Below are 13,254 nucleotides of genomic sequence, written 5' to 3' on the forward strand. Positions count from 1 at the left end.
AACATGTTAACAGCTCAAAATCGAGGCAAACTTTGCCTGTTCCACACAGCACAAGGTTCTTCTGTTCATTCAACTCAATTATTCTGATCATTGATTCACTCACAACTTAATTTCCTCAGCATGAGCCCCTCACGGGGAAACGATCAGCTATCCATAAGGAGTTTTGGTGATGGAAGAATGTATCAATCAAGAGATCAGAGTATAGTTGCTCCTAAAAGTCAGTTAAATTGTCTTATTTTATATAGTCTCTACTATGGTCAACAGATAAACAGACATGGGTTGACCATGGAGTTCTCTGGTGATGAACAAAGACTGCCACAAACATTGTGCCTGTGCAGATAAAAATACTCACTTTTGGAAGGAGCAGTGTACTGCATGTGGGATTGTTTGATTCCTGTGCACATGGTATTATTAGGTCCTTCGGGTTTTGTGCATTAACACATTTGCAGGAGAAGCTGTAACATCTGTGGCTGGTTGACTATGAAGCACAACAGAGCAAACGGCATATGGTCTTGGTCTTGTTTTTCCTGATTTAAATATAGCTGGTAAACATATACCGAAGGTGTAGGCCTACCTCTGTTTTCAGTAACTGGTTAAGATACATCCTGTGCAGTCTTTTTACTGAACCGTACATTATGTTTGTTCTGCTGCTGCCTCCATCTAAAGTGTATACCAACCAGTGCAGATGCCCAGGTGAGCGGTGTGGAGCTGAGCCTCAGGTGTGCTGTCTCTGTCTAGGCAATGGGCAGGCCTATTTACTGCACTCCAATAATCAACCCAGCAGGGAGAGCCACTGCTACTGTTGTTTACTCTCTGCTCCTGGATCCCTGTGGCCCTAACCTCTCCTCTACGGCCCTATCTGGCTCTGGTCGTTGACATTAGCACAGAGAGAACCCGCGGTAATATACAGTAGCTCTTAACTCCTTTTGGGATTGGGATGCAATGGCAATTATAGAATATTTACTTTGAGAGTTGTAGAATATGTAATGATATTTAATCATTCAACTTGTTAGGTAAAAACCAGATGATGTCCAGATGATGTCGTTTATGAAGAGGCCTTGTTGAGGTACAGTGTGGACCACACGGGGGTACTAAACACTTGTACACACACTGGTGCACCTGGCTTTCCTCTGTTCACACCTCATTTTGCCTCAACTAATCACGCAAACAATAGAGGTGTTGGTCCAGGATGCATTTTGTCGTCACACTACCCCCCCCCCCCCCCCCCACACACACACACACACACACACACTTTCTCTATCAGCGGCCTACTTTGAAGAGAGAGGATAGTCATTAGCRTTTCTCCCCCTTGGGGTTCTTTGCCCTGGGTGAGTAAATAACAATTGACCGAGCAGGGTGTCAGAGAGCCTGGGATCACAGGACAGTAGCACACACAAACAGATGCTGGGTTGGCTGGAGAGGAAATGTAGCTTAGCCAAGCGACACGCCACTGTTTGGGCTTGGGAGTGTTAATGAGGGACTGTGCCACGCTCCCTCCCTAGCTCCTATCGCTCTCTCCCTAGCCCCTATCAGACTGTCGCTGGGGGGGGGCAGGTAGCCTAGAGGTTAAGAACATTGGGCCAGTAATCAAAAGTTTGCTGGTTCGAATTCCCGAGCTGACTAGGTGAAAAATCCTTTGGACAAGGCACTTAACCATAATTGCTCCTGTAAGTTKCTCTGGATAAATTACTAAAATGTACAAGAGGAGAGGGGGAGGCTATATTCAGCCAGGGTACAACAGCACTGGACACTTATTTTCTGGGTGGAACAGACAAAGCAGATGTCCTTTTTTTCTGTTAGAGCAGGCTATTGTGATTCGGTAAGCCGTGTCAGATCATACCTGTGTGGAGCTTCCTAAAACACAGGCATGGAACATTTTCGCAATGATTAGCCTTTTTTTTTTTACAGGCCCAGTAGAGAAGAGTTGGCATTTTCTTATTTTGACCTTGGCTTTTGTGAAGGAACACAGTATTTTGTAATTTAAAAAATAAGCACTTGGCTGAAATGGCAGCAACCACCTGTCGTTGAATAGCATTTGCCCCCACAGACCTGCCTGAGCCCTGGCCTCCATCAGGAAAAAGCTGTGTTTTCAATTGTAGCTTCCTTCATATTGTTCCTTACTCCACTCGCCATCACCCAGAGTCGCCGACCAATCCTTTTTAGTGGGCTTTTGAACAATAGAGCCAGAACAGAATGTTGAGCCGATGATTGATTCATCTCAACGGTTTTGTTCCAGACACAGAGGCCTGCCCTCCCATGCTCACACCAGCACATCGGGGTGTTTTTGGGTCTGAAACCAGACAGAATCWGGCCCGGAGTTATTGACCCTGAGCAATTAGTCACACTTTGGCTCGCCAGCATTGACTCATTCCCAATGTATTTACCCCTAGACTTGAACTAAAGTGGAATTAGTCCCACTGCACTCACATCGCTCAGCTTTTGTTAACGGCCCTCTCTATCGCTCTGTCCCTCTCTCAAACACACATACACACACGGTCTGGGCAGTGTGGTGGCACTGAACGTGGCCTTGGAGTGGAGCCCCATGTGTAACGAGACAGGGGGTCAGGTTGTGTTCCCCAGAGTGTGAGCCCCTGACACCCGACCCAGGCTGAGGGTCACAGGGTTCCCCGTACACCCAGAATCACCCCMATCCCCTGGGCTGGCGGGACAGAGAGGCCTGGACCTGTGATGATCCCCAAAAGCACCAGGGCTCTTGAGGGGTCAGACAGCCTGCTCAGGCCCTCTGTAGACATAACATACTGACTGGACTACACTCCACACAGACAGGAGACCCTGCCACCAGTACCACACTAAGACAAGAGCTTTTAGCACAGAGAAACTGGAAAACACTGATCTGAAATCATTTATGTTTTTAACACAAACATTATGACAGTAGCATGCTCACATAATGATTGAGGGTAATGGGAATACATGGGAGAAACTGGCATCAAATCATCAGAATGGTATTTAGGGTTAACTGCAGAAAGTCCTCRTGGTGTGCTGTTGTGCCTACAGTACTGTACATAGTGTGGTCCCTGCAGGTCCTGAGGCTCTGTGTCTGTCAGGCTCTGGGCAGATAAGGGACATGCTTAATTAAACGCCCTAAAGGCTGTTGAAAGGCACCGTATGCTGCCAGCACGAGAGGACTTGACATCCGAGTGTTTGTCTTTCGCTGAGGTGGTTGTTCAACCAGGAGAGAGGGGGGGGGCTAGGCGTAATGGGGCCCAGTTACAGCACCATGCCTGCCAGAGTCATCACAGAGCTGGGGATGGAGGGAGGAGGAGGGGAGGTTTGTGGTGTAAAAAGTAATGGCTTATCCAGATACTCTGCCAGCTCCTAGCCTCTCTCTCCCTCTCTCTCGCTCTCTCCCTCTCTCACTCTGGCCTCGGTGTCCATGGCTCCAAGACCACAAGAGAGCCCTGCGCAACCAGAGACCAATGGCCCCTCTTCTCCCCTCCTGCACACACACACACACACAGACATACACATTCCTGGAGAAAGGGATGGGAGCGTGACAATCGGGAAACAACGGCTGTTAGTTACAGAAAATGCATTACACTGTGGGCAGGGGGAGAGGAGCGGAGGAGAGGAAGTGCTGGGATTAGGCAGTTTGGAGACAGAGAACGGCCCATTTTTACCTTCCGGAAGAATACTCAGATTTATAAGATCTCTGGGGACGCTGATACCCCATCCTTGACCCATCAGCTCCTGATTTAAAAATATGCCTAAATCGGCGCATGGCAGTTGTCGGTAGGCCATGTGTAGGTCAGAACTGTCATTCACAGGAAAAATAAAGACAACTTAAATTCCCATCAGGTTGTAAAGGTGTTTGAATAACAATTGTTTGAATATGACATTTCAGACCCTCTACTAAAAACCAACTAATCCCTATGCCTATGTGGCATCAATATGAGTCAGAAACATTTATTCTGGTGTCAAACTTCACTACAGTGTGTAAATAGGATACGTTTGGAACCTCAGTGTGTCACAACAAGTAAATTAAGGTTGGGTTTGGATTACAATTATGTTAACAAATCATGCCCTCTTTTACCAAGCTCTACGTGCAAATGGCCCCTCTGCCCACTTCATTTCACTGAATGGGGGTCCGTTGTTTCTTTGCCCCCAACGCGTTCAAAAGATCACCGATGTTTTTGACTGAAAAGCCCTATACGGATTGACCATGCAATTAATGCTTCCAGCAGGATGCACAGACAACTAGGTTGCATGCCCTGCCGAAGGACCCTATAATGCTGTAAAGGAGCAGATAGTTCTAGAATTACCCGGCGTGTGATAAGGCCAGTGAGAAATACATCAACATCACACAGCAGCGTTATATCATTCACCARTTCTCTATAGAAGAGTTTAATGAGAGTGTAAATCTCGCTTGTTAAAAGAAAACACAGTTAAATGAATCTTATTAACATCCAACACATGCGGCAGACTACTCTCTCTCTCTCAGTATCTATCTCTCACACTCCTCAGTCACTGCCTCTCTCCTCTTGTTCAAAAACAAAAAAATGCAAAAGATGAAGTGCGGTCAAAGACACTTCCCCAATGAGTCTCGATTGTGGGCTTAGGCATCACCATCATCCCCTCCCTGGTGCCTCCTGGCTGGATGTGTACATAGTTCTGACTATGGCGGGTCACACAGTAGTTTACCCTGTGGATGGAGGCTGTATTAGACCCAGCTGTGGCCGTTAGGTGAGCCGGTGGGCCTTGTGTGTAATGATGTTACAGGCTGCTATTTGACAGATGTTTCCTCTCCTCCTCTCTCTCTCTCTCTCTCTTTCTTTCTTTCCCCCTCTTTCTTTTCCTCATTCTGATGCGCTGACTATGTCTCCCTCTCCTCCCCTGACAATCCTTCCACACCTTGCTCCTCAGTGAGACCGGAACCTTCCACTGCGGCTCACGGGGTGGGCTCCGCTTGACTCATGGTGTTATAAGAGGGGTCGTGACCTGGTCGTATGACTGCTTCCTGTTGTAGTTGAAGAGGTCTTCCGAGGCCTGGGGTGATCACAGGAGATACTACATCCGGTGGTTGAGGACCTGTCACAGTAAAAGACATACATCAGTTGAACAGTAGCTGTTCTGGGACGAAGGGAGAGAGGGAAACAGAGAAAGTGGTGTTATTTATTGCTATGAGGGCCAGAGGGAGATGGTGAAAGAGATGAGTTCACTTCATATAGAAAAGACTGAATACATTTTTATTTTTTTTAAACACTTTCATGAACTAACACTCACACTCGAGTCCCCACCCCTTTTCTAGCTCTGACTTTGCTGATAGCTACTTTATTGAGGAACATGTACTATGACTGTGATATGTGGTTGTCCCACCTAGATATCTCAAGATGAATGCACCAACTGTAAGTCCCTCGAGATAAGRGCGTCTGCTAAATGACTAACGTTAATATAAGCAGGAACAGAGAACTGGTGGTCATTTGGGTGTTCTGGATGAATGCCAGGACGACTCTGATGCTTTTACATTTCTGATAATGCTGTTCTCAGACTATTACCTGGAGCTATGTGAACAATAGTTAATATGGGGTAGCCAGTGAAGACAGGCCCATGATACTAGCAAAGAGAACAAACCACTGAAGAACTCTTATATTGGGTTATGGTTTGAATATCTTAGTGTCACTCCAGTTACCTGGGGGGGCTTTCCTCTTTTCTTCTCTATTGCTCTTCTGTTGTTCCTCGAGCAAGGTGGAGGCCGATGACATCATGACTTCCCATTGGACCAACTCCTTGAAGTTTGCAGTTGTCTTAAAAACACACATTTGCGATTATTATTATTTATTTTTACCATTTAGTGTGTGTACTTTACTTTATTTATACTTTGGATATCACAACATGAATTTTTTTTTAAAATCACTGGAGGATGTCTTTAAAGGGAAAATGCACCCACTGATTTGGCCTAGTTTTTTGGCTCAATAAATGCTGGTGGCCATGACAGAAGCCAAACTTGGGGGTGTGGTTTGATGTGGGTGTTTCTTGGGTGTGTCCTTGCCACCATCAAGACACACCCATCTGTCAACCCCCCCCCTCACCATAATATATTGTTATATTATGTTCTGCTAATATAACAATGCGCACCTTTCACCTTTCATTGTTATTCCCAGCCAATACAGATACTGTGCTTGTCGGCATTTTGTCTGGTAAATGGGGCTRCCTTGGCAAACATGTCAGAGTGGTCATGCCTTCCTGAGTGGTGTCCCATATACTACAGGAGTTTCCTGATCCTGGTGCAGAATACACAGGTTTTCTCCCACCCCATATTGACTGATACAATACAAGTAAAGGTTGTGTATAGTAAAATGTTAATGCCAGGTCTCTCTTCATTCAGGGACATCAGTATCAAGCCCATTTATCAGTCTGGACTTCATCACATCATTCTTGCAAGTCTCCATGTACTGACTCCATACATGTTTCTGTGAACACACAACTGTATTATTACCTCATGTGTTAAGTGCCAGCATCTCATGTATCTGTGAACACATACACACTATCACTGTTCTATTACCAATGGCAGTTAGGGATAGGTAATATCTGATACACAAACAATATATGTTGAAGTTTGAACAGGTCAGACAAAACGTACCTAAATCTGTTCTCCCCATGTACGACCACTGGTAAGCAGACAAGAAGTGCGGCTGGAGGTGAGGTCTTTGCAGCGCCCCATTGACAGGCATAGTAGCGTAGATCAGCTTCTGACCCCTTATCAAAAGATACTGATCGATCACACACAAACACACTGATTACATTATCAATGGTGGTTATGATTAGCTTGGTGGAACCAACYTGATCCCTGCATTCACCTWTCTATTTCACTTCAGATGTGAAGCTAATTCTATGTTTTACAGATGTAGACTGACTGGCCCATGATTGTATTAGATTCAGGCCGATGACGCTATCACACTATGCAACCAACTGTGACATGTTTTGCTATATCCCTGGGTTGGTTTGAGTTTGTTGCTGCTAGTTTGTACACTGCTGTAGTCAGAAATGAGTTGTCTAGTACCACAATATGTATTTTTCCCCTAGACATGGGTTGCACCTCGGAGGCTAATGTGGCTGTTTCATCTAAATTACACTAACTTAGAAATGCATGGAAATACGATGACATTGCTAAAGTATGAAAATAATTTGTAGGAAACAACTTTGCCATATTATGATGTTGTCAAATTTACTTTAGAGAGATGTCATTACTGTTACTAGCAAAGTTTGTCAAAAATAGCTAGTAATGCTAATGGTAGCATGCTAAAATATAGTGGTCTCTTCAATCTTAGTTAGCTGTCTAAAGTTATACTGCATCTAAAGTAAATCTGGCGACATCACAATCATGACAAAAGGTTTTCCTACTAATTATTTACCGTCTTTTGAAATGTTATCATGTTTCCAAGCCAAATCTGCGTTGTATTGAGGTAGGCTAACGCTATGCTAGCGATGATAGTGATAACGAGTCTCAAAATATACACAACCAGATACATAACCAGCAGTCTAGCTACGGATATACTCGCCACCACTGGGGACCAACGGACTCCAACCACCTATTCCGCAATAGGCATCCTTTTWAACAAATGAGCCAGGTTTCTTCTGATGGATTTATGCCTTGCCAAACTCTGGTATTTGTCCCTGTGCCAGCTGTTTTCTTAGCTGAGGTAAATCTCGATAAATCAATAGGAGTTAATCTGCTGTGTGACTGTGTGCTGGCCTGTCTAAAAGGCCACTTAATCTCTATTGGTTCCAGAGCATGAATCAAGCCCTCAATGAAGAATCAACAGAGAAGTGACATTCTGATAGCAGGCTCAGTGTTGCTGAGAAATGATATGGGAAACAGAGAAGTCCCATATTTAAAGGGGTATGGTATAGTGCTGGACCCAATATCCCAGGTATGCATCTTTTTTTCAGTAGGTCGTTTCAACTCCGACATAAAACCATTCTTCCTCTAGCATTGTCTCAATTAGGAGGATGGTCTATGTCTCTGTATGGTAAGCTGATCGGAATGCTATGTTATTTGACATGTAACCCTAGCTTCACCTCCACAGTGAACGAGGACGGTTCGAGGTGATATAGAGCAGGAGATGGGTGCAAATCATTTCTATAATCGCTCGTGTGTCATGCAGGGTAAGGCCTTGGAATTCCATGCATTCTGGACTCTGTTTCATACTGAAAGATTTCACCTTCCGTGCATTGGCAAAATGTCACATAACCTGTCGCTGGAGACGAGGTAAGACCAGTCTGAGTTCAAAATGGACTCCTTCAGATGTCTCCTCTCTATTGCAACATATTCAAAGAGTGTCTTCGTACTGTAGAGAAAGGTCAAAGGTGCTGATTTGACCTTGTGTGCGTCAATCACTCCTCCATACTGTATGTCAGGGGCAGAGGGAGGGATTGGAGGAGGGTGGGACTGTGGCCCAGTGGGGTGTATGTATATAGGCTGGTCTAGCTGAAATCTGATGAGGAGCAGGAGAGAGAGAAAGAGGAGGAGGAGATTTCAGGTTCTCGGGGCTTGAACCCAGCACGACCCCAGTGTGTTGACACAGGTTGCCCTCCTGCCCCTTTAACCCACCACCACCACTCTCCCACCCCCATACAAATCTTAGGGAATTATTGAATAGGGTCCCTCATTGATCGAGCCAAATTGTTACCCAGTTTCAGTTGCAGCATAAGGAGACAGTTGTCATTCAATCCAGTTGTATCCTGATTAAATTATAAAATAAGATATGTTTCATTTTCATTCATCATGTTTGTTTTGTTTGGTCAAATCAATGGGGTAATATTGCAAAGAGACTGAAGGTAGACATAGAAGATGGTTGTGTTTGATATACATTACTGTTCAGAAGTTTGGGGTCACTTAGAAATGTCCTTGTTTTTGAAAGAAAAGCACATTTTGTCCATTAAAATCACATCAAATTGATCAGAAATACAGTGTAGACATTGTTCATGTTGTAAATGACTGTTGTAGCTGGAAACGGCAGATTTTTAATGGAATATCTACATAGGCGTACAGAGGCCCATTATCAGCAACTATCACTCCTGTGTTCCAATGGCACGTTGTGTTAGCTAATCCAAGTTTATATTTTTTWAAAKCTAATTGATCATTAGAAAATCTGTTTGCAATTATGTTAGTACAGCTGAAAACTGTTGTTCTGATTAAAGRAGCAATTAAACTGGCCTTTAGACTAGTTGGAGCATCAGCATTTGAACGGTTGTGTAGGTTGTCTCAGATCGCTTTCCTCTACTACCATCTGATCCTCTGGGACCATGGTGGTAGCTACCCACTGGGCACAGACGTCAGTTCAACGTCTAGTTTTGATTTACATTTGGTTGAGTTATCAACTAATGTGAATTCATGAAATCAACAAAAAATGTCACCATGTCATTGGATTTAGGTAAAAAGTTGGGTGATAAAAAGGTGATATTCCCTTACGTTGATTACTTTTTTCAAAATTCTATCAGTTTTCCAATTTTGGGGGTTGAAATGACGTGGAAGCAACGTTGATTCAACCAGTTTTTACCCCAGTGGGTAGTATGTGAGAAGAGGCTAGCTGTGTGGCAGTCAGAAGCCTCTCTTCAGGAGGTTGTTATTGAATCCAGGTCCCCTGGGGTCCACACGGTGAGATGACATCACAGGGTCTCCGTTCAATAACGACATCTACCCAACCCTCTTTAAATCTGTTTGTTGTGACGCACGTATAAGTGATGGGTCACTTGGAATAAAAGTACAATGATTGACTAGCCATGAAATTAGGTAATATTATAATTTTATGCATTTTTGAAGAATCACAAATTCACTCCACAGGAATCTTAAGATCTTAAACCATAACCACCTCTTTTTAGAAAACGTAACTCAAGACCTGAAGATAGAATTGGCAAAGATACAATTATCTGATGTATTTGACAATAAAAAAATATTTAAATGGCCTATTCTCCATTCCTACACAGACTACATATTTCCAGTGTGGAGATGCACATTCCTCTGTGGTGTTCYTCTGAAAGGCGTAGGCCCAAAACAGTGATGATATACAAGCAGTCTGTCTGGGGCGTCAGTGTGTCCGAACTGAGAGCACAACAGGGGCACTCCAGACCGCTCCAATCCCTCCTATGTCTCATCCTCTCCCTGACCCTCATTACTTCTTCATGTGAGAACCGTGAAGAGATGACTAAAACACAAGCATTCCCCCCAAATGAACTCCTCACTCACTAAGAATGTCAACTGACCACGGTGCTACAAATCTCTTTAGCTCTGTCTCATAAAAACAACGTCTGAACCCAGAAAATTAACTCACACAGACAGAGGAGTGTTGTCTTTCATCGCTGGCACTGGCAGTATGTTGATGCACTATTAAAGCGATGTATATTCATAGCTTAACGTTACCGGGTTTGTGTTTTGATAATTCGGTTGGAGCCAGGGAGGAGGTTCTTCCCAGTGTGTTGGAGCCAGGGCTTGTGATGACTGGGCACGCTGATTAGCGAGTTAGCGAGAGTGGCTACAGATGGACCCTAGCTCGCACTACGGTTTCAGCGCCCCCGCTGTTGTAAACTGTGGGTGGGCATGGGGATAAAACACAGCCCAGGTTAGGCATTGTTTATGCTAGGTGTCTGTGGTTCAACCTTCACCACAGGGGTGTGCAGCGCCCTTATGTCTCTGTTAGCAGTAAGATGCTAGAACCACCTACATTGAAGCTAATGTCCAAGTTACCATCAAAACTTTTGCTTATTCAGATTTTGCCCCTCTTAGAACAAGGTAAATATTCATATACAAAACAAGTTATTATGGCACAGGCTTGTTGCATGCTGTTGTCCGTCGTACTCTGAGTGTTGCGATCTTTGCTCTAATCCACCTCGTCAGGGTAGTCTGCTGGAGGTCTCTGGATGGCCTCCCAGGCTGGAAGTGTGGTGTGGTGTGTGGGGGGGGGGGGGGGGGCGCTCCATGTCTCCCTGCCCCGAGCACTGAGGGTCAGCCTAGAGCCTGAGTGGTGGTCCTCCACCCCATCAACGCTAAACAGTGTGAAACAACAAATGAACTGCAGCACCACCCATGCAAATGTCAGCTACAACAAGCGCTGGCTTTACAAACGACCTGCCACACACCCAGGATCCTGTTGTGTGGTCTCATATGAAAATACACTGAGTATACCAAGCATTAGGAACACCTTCCTAATACCCCCCATTTTGCCCTCACAACAGCCTCAACTTGTCGGGGCATGGACTCTACAATGTATCGAAAGCATTCCACAGGGATGTTGGCCCATGTTGACTGCAATGCTTCCCACAGTTGTGTCAAGTTGGCTGGATGTCCTTTCGRTGGTGGACCATTCTTGATACAAATGGGAAACTGTTGAGTGTGAAAAACCCAGCAGCGCTACAGTTCTTGATACAAACAGGTGCGCCTGGCACCTACTACCATACCCCGTTCAAATATTTTGTCTTCACCCTCTGAATGGCACACATACACAATCCATGTCTCAATTGTCTCAAGGCTTAAAAATCCATCTTTAACCTGTCTCCTCCCCTTGATCTATATTTATTTATTTAACTTCATCTACACTGATTGAAGGGGATTTAACAAGTGACATCAATAAGGGATCATATCTTTCACCTGGATTCACCTTGTCAGTCTATGTGATGGAAAGAGCAGGTGTTCTTAACGTTTTGTACACTCAATGTATATCCCCTTTGTCAGGAGGATGGTCATTATCATTCAGATACCTGCCTCAATAAAGCCTCTGTGCATCTATGTTGCAGTCTATTATAGTAACTGTGATTTTAGATGAACACACCCCAGCAAAGTAAAGTAACATTTGTGATATTCATCATACTTTAAAGAAAGATTCACATCTGAAGTTTGCAGGGGTCCTGTGACTAGGTGTCACATTCCTGACAATGCCGTTACAGATGCTAAGAAACACAGCCATTGGTTGCCACATACTGACAGGCGGTATCAGACCAATGGTGCAACCAAGCATCCCATGCCCCAAAAGTGGACCATAATAGTATTTCATTGGCATGTGGTCTCATGTTTTGGTGATGTGTGTTGTTGTATTTTGACATGATGTGATGCCAGATAAGCATCTTACCCGAGGTCCAACATGTAATGCCAGGGTGTTCAAGTGACACGGTCACCTCCCTGAGAAGTTCTTGAAAGTGCATACGTGCGTGTTTTGCTTGTGTGTGTGTGTATGAATGTGTGTCTGTCAGTGTGCTCTGTGAAAATTGTGAAATCCATTGACAGGGGAGTGGAGAAGGGGGGGGGGGGGGGGGGGTTTAGTAGGCAATATTCTGATTCCGGAATCCTTGCTCTCCCCTTGCTACCGTTCCACACATAAATCAGGGGAGCGTGACTAAACCCACCTGTAACAGGAGCCGGGCCGGCGCTCCCCCGTGGATCCAGGGCCTGCGCGTCAGCATTTCAGCACGCCCTGCAGTAAGGCCCCGCCGAAGCCCCACGGGCCCTGGAAACCAAACAGTGAGGTCAGCATTGGGCTCAGAGAGAGAGAACACAGAGAGAACACAGAGAGAGAGAACACAGAGAYCCAGGGCCAGCAGGGCCACRGCCAGAGAGACTGAACCTGGGATTAAGTCATTAAGGACAGCCATCACCTTTAGCCACCGCTGGGGATCCTCTGTGAAGCTGCTGTAAAAAGATACTCTCTGTTCTCGTGTATTGATTTTATCTCTGCAGAGTACTGGCGGTGACTTTCTTCTGTTAGCTCAGCGGCAAGGAATATTCTTGGAGGAGTGCTGGGGTCTGAATCAGATTTTTTRAAGATTTCTGCTACATTGCTAAACAACATTAAAACACACTTAAGTATCTTCATGTGTGAATTTCCGTTCGATAGACRACTGCTTCGGTGGAAGAACAAAATAATAAAAGAGTTGTGAACGTGCTGAGAATGAGGCTTTTCCATTGTCTCTCCTCTGCACCCTGTACTAGACCCAGTCCCAGTATTCACTATCATGGCAGTCCTATTATCACCTGTCCATATAATTCCTTGTYGTCCATTTTCCTACACACCCTCCTRCACTTAAATTATACACACATATGTAACACTATATCTAATAACATCCACCACAGTAACACTAGAGCTTTTACAGTATTAMAACAGGTGGGGGTGACATCCAGGATGAGTGGAATGCGGGTGTGATGGTGCAGTGTGTTTGTGTGTGTATGTGTGTGTGTCTCTAGGACAGCTAAGAGATGGGATAGCTGATCCATCCTATCCTCGTCTTGTTTGTTTTCAGACTTRTTTA

At 44.8% G+C, this 13,254-nt stretch overlaps 1 long non-coding RNA gene across 1 annotated transcript; it reads right to left on the minus strand.

Annotated features, from left to right (window-relative positions):
* Positions 1 to 2,850: 2,850 nt before the first annotated feature.
* On the minus strand, positions 2,851 to 7,571 carry LOC111951273 (uncharacterized). Its single transcript, XR_002875596.2, has 4 exons — positions 6,599 to 7,571; positions 6,101 to 6,428; positions 5,648 to 5,762; positions 2,851 to 5,046 (listed from the first exon to the last, which is right to left on the minus strand). It is a non-coding gene; the product is annotated as an uncharacterized lncRNA (long non-coding RNA).
* Positions 7,572 to 13,254: the final 5,683 nt, after the last annotated feature.

Source organism: Salvelinus sp. IW2-2015, linkage group LG24 (assembly GCF_002910315.2).
Source record: "Salvelinus sp. IW2-2015 linkage group LG24, ASM291031v2, whole genome shotgun sequence".
NCBI classification, from domain to species: Eukaryota; Metazoa; Chordata; class Actinopteri; order Salmoniformes; family Salmonidae; genus Salvelinus; species Salvelinus sp. IW2-2015.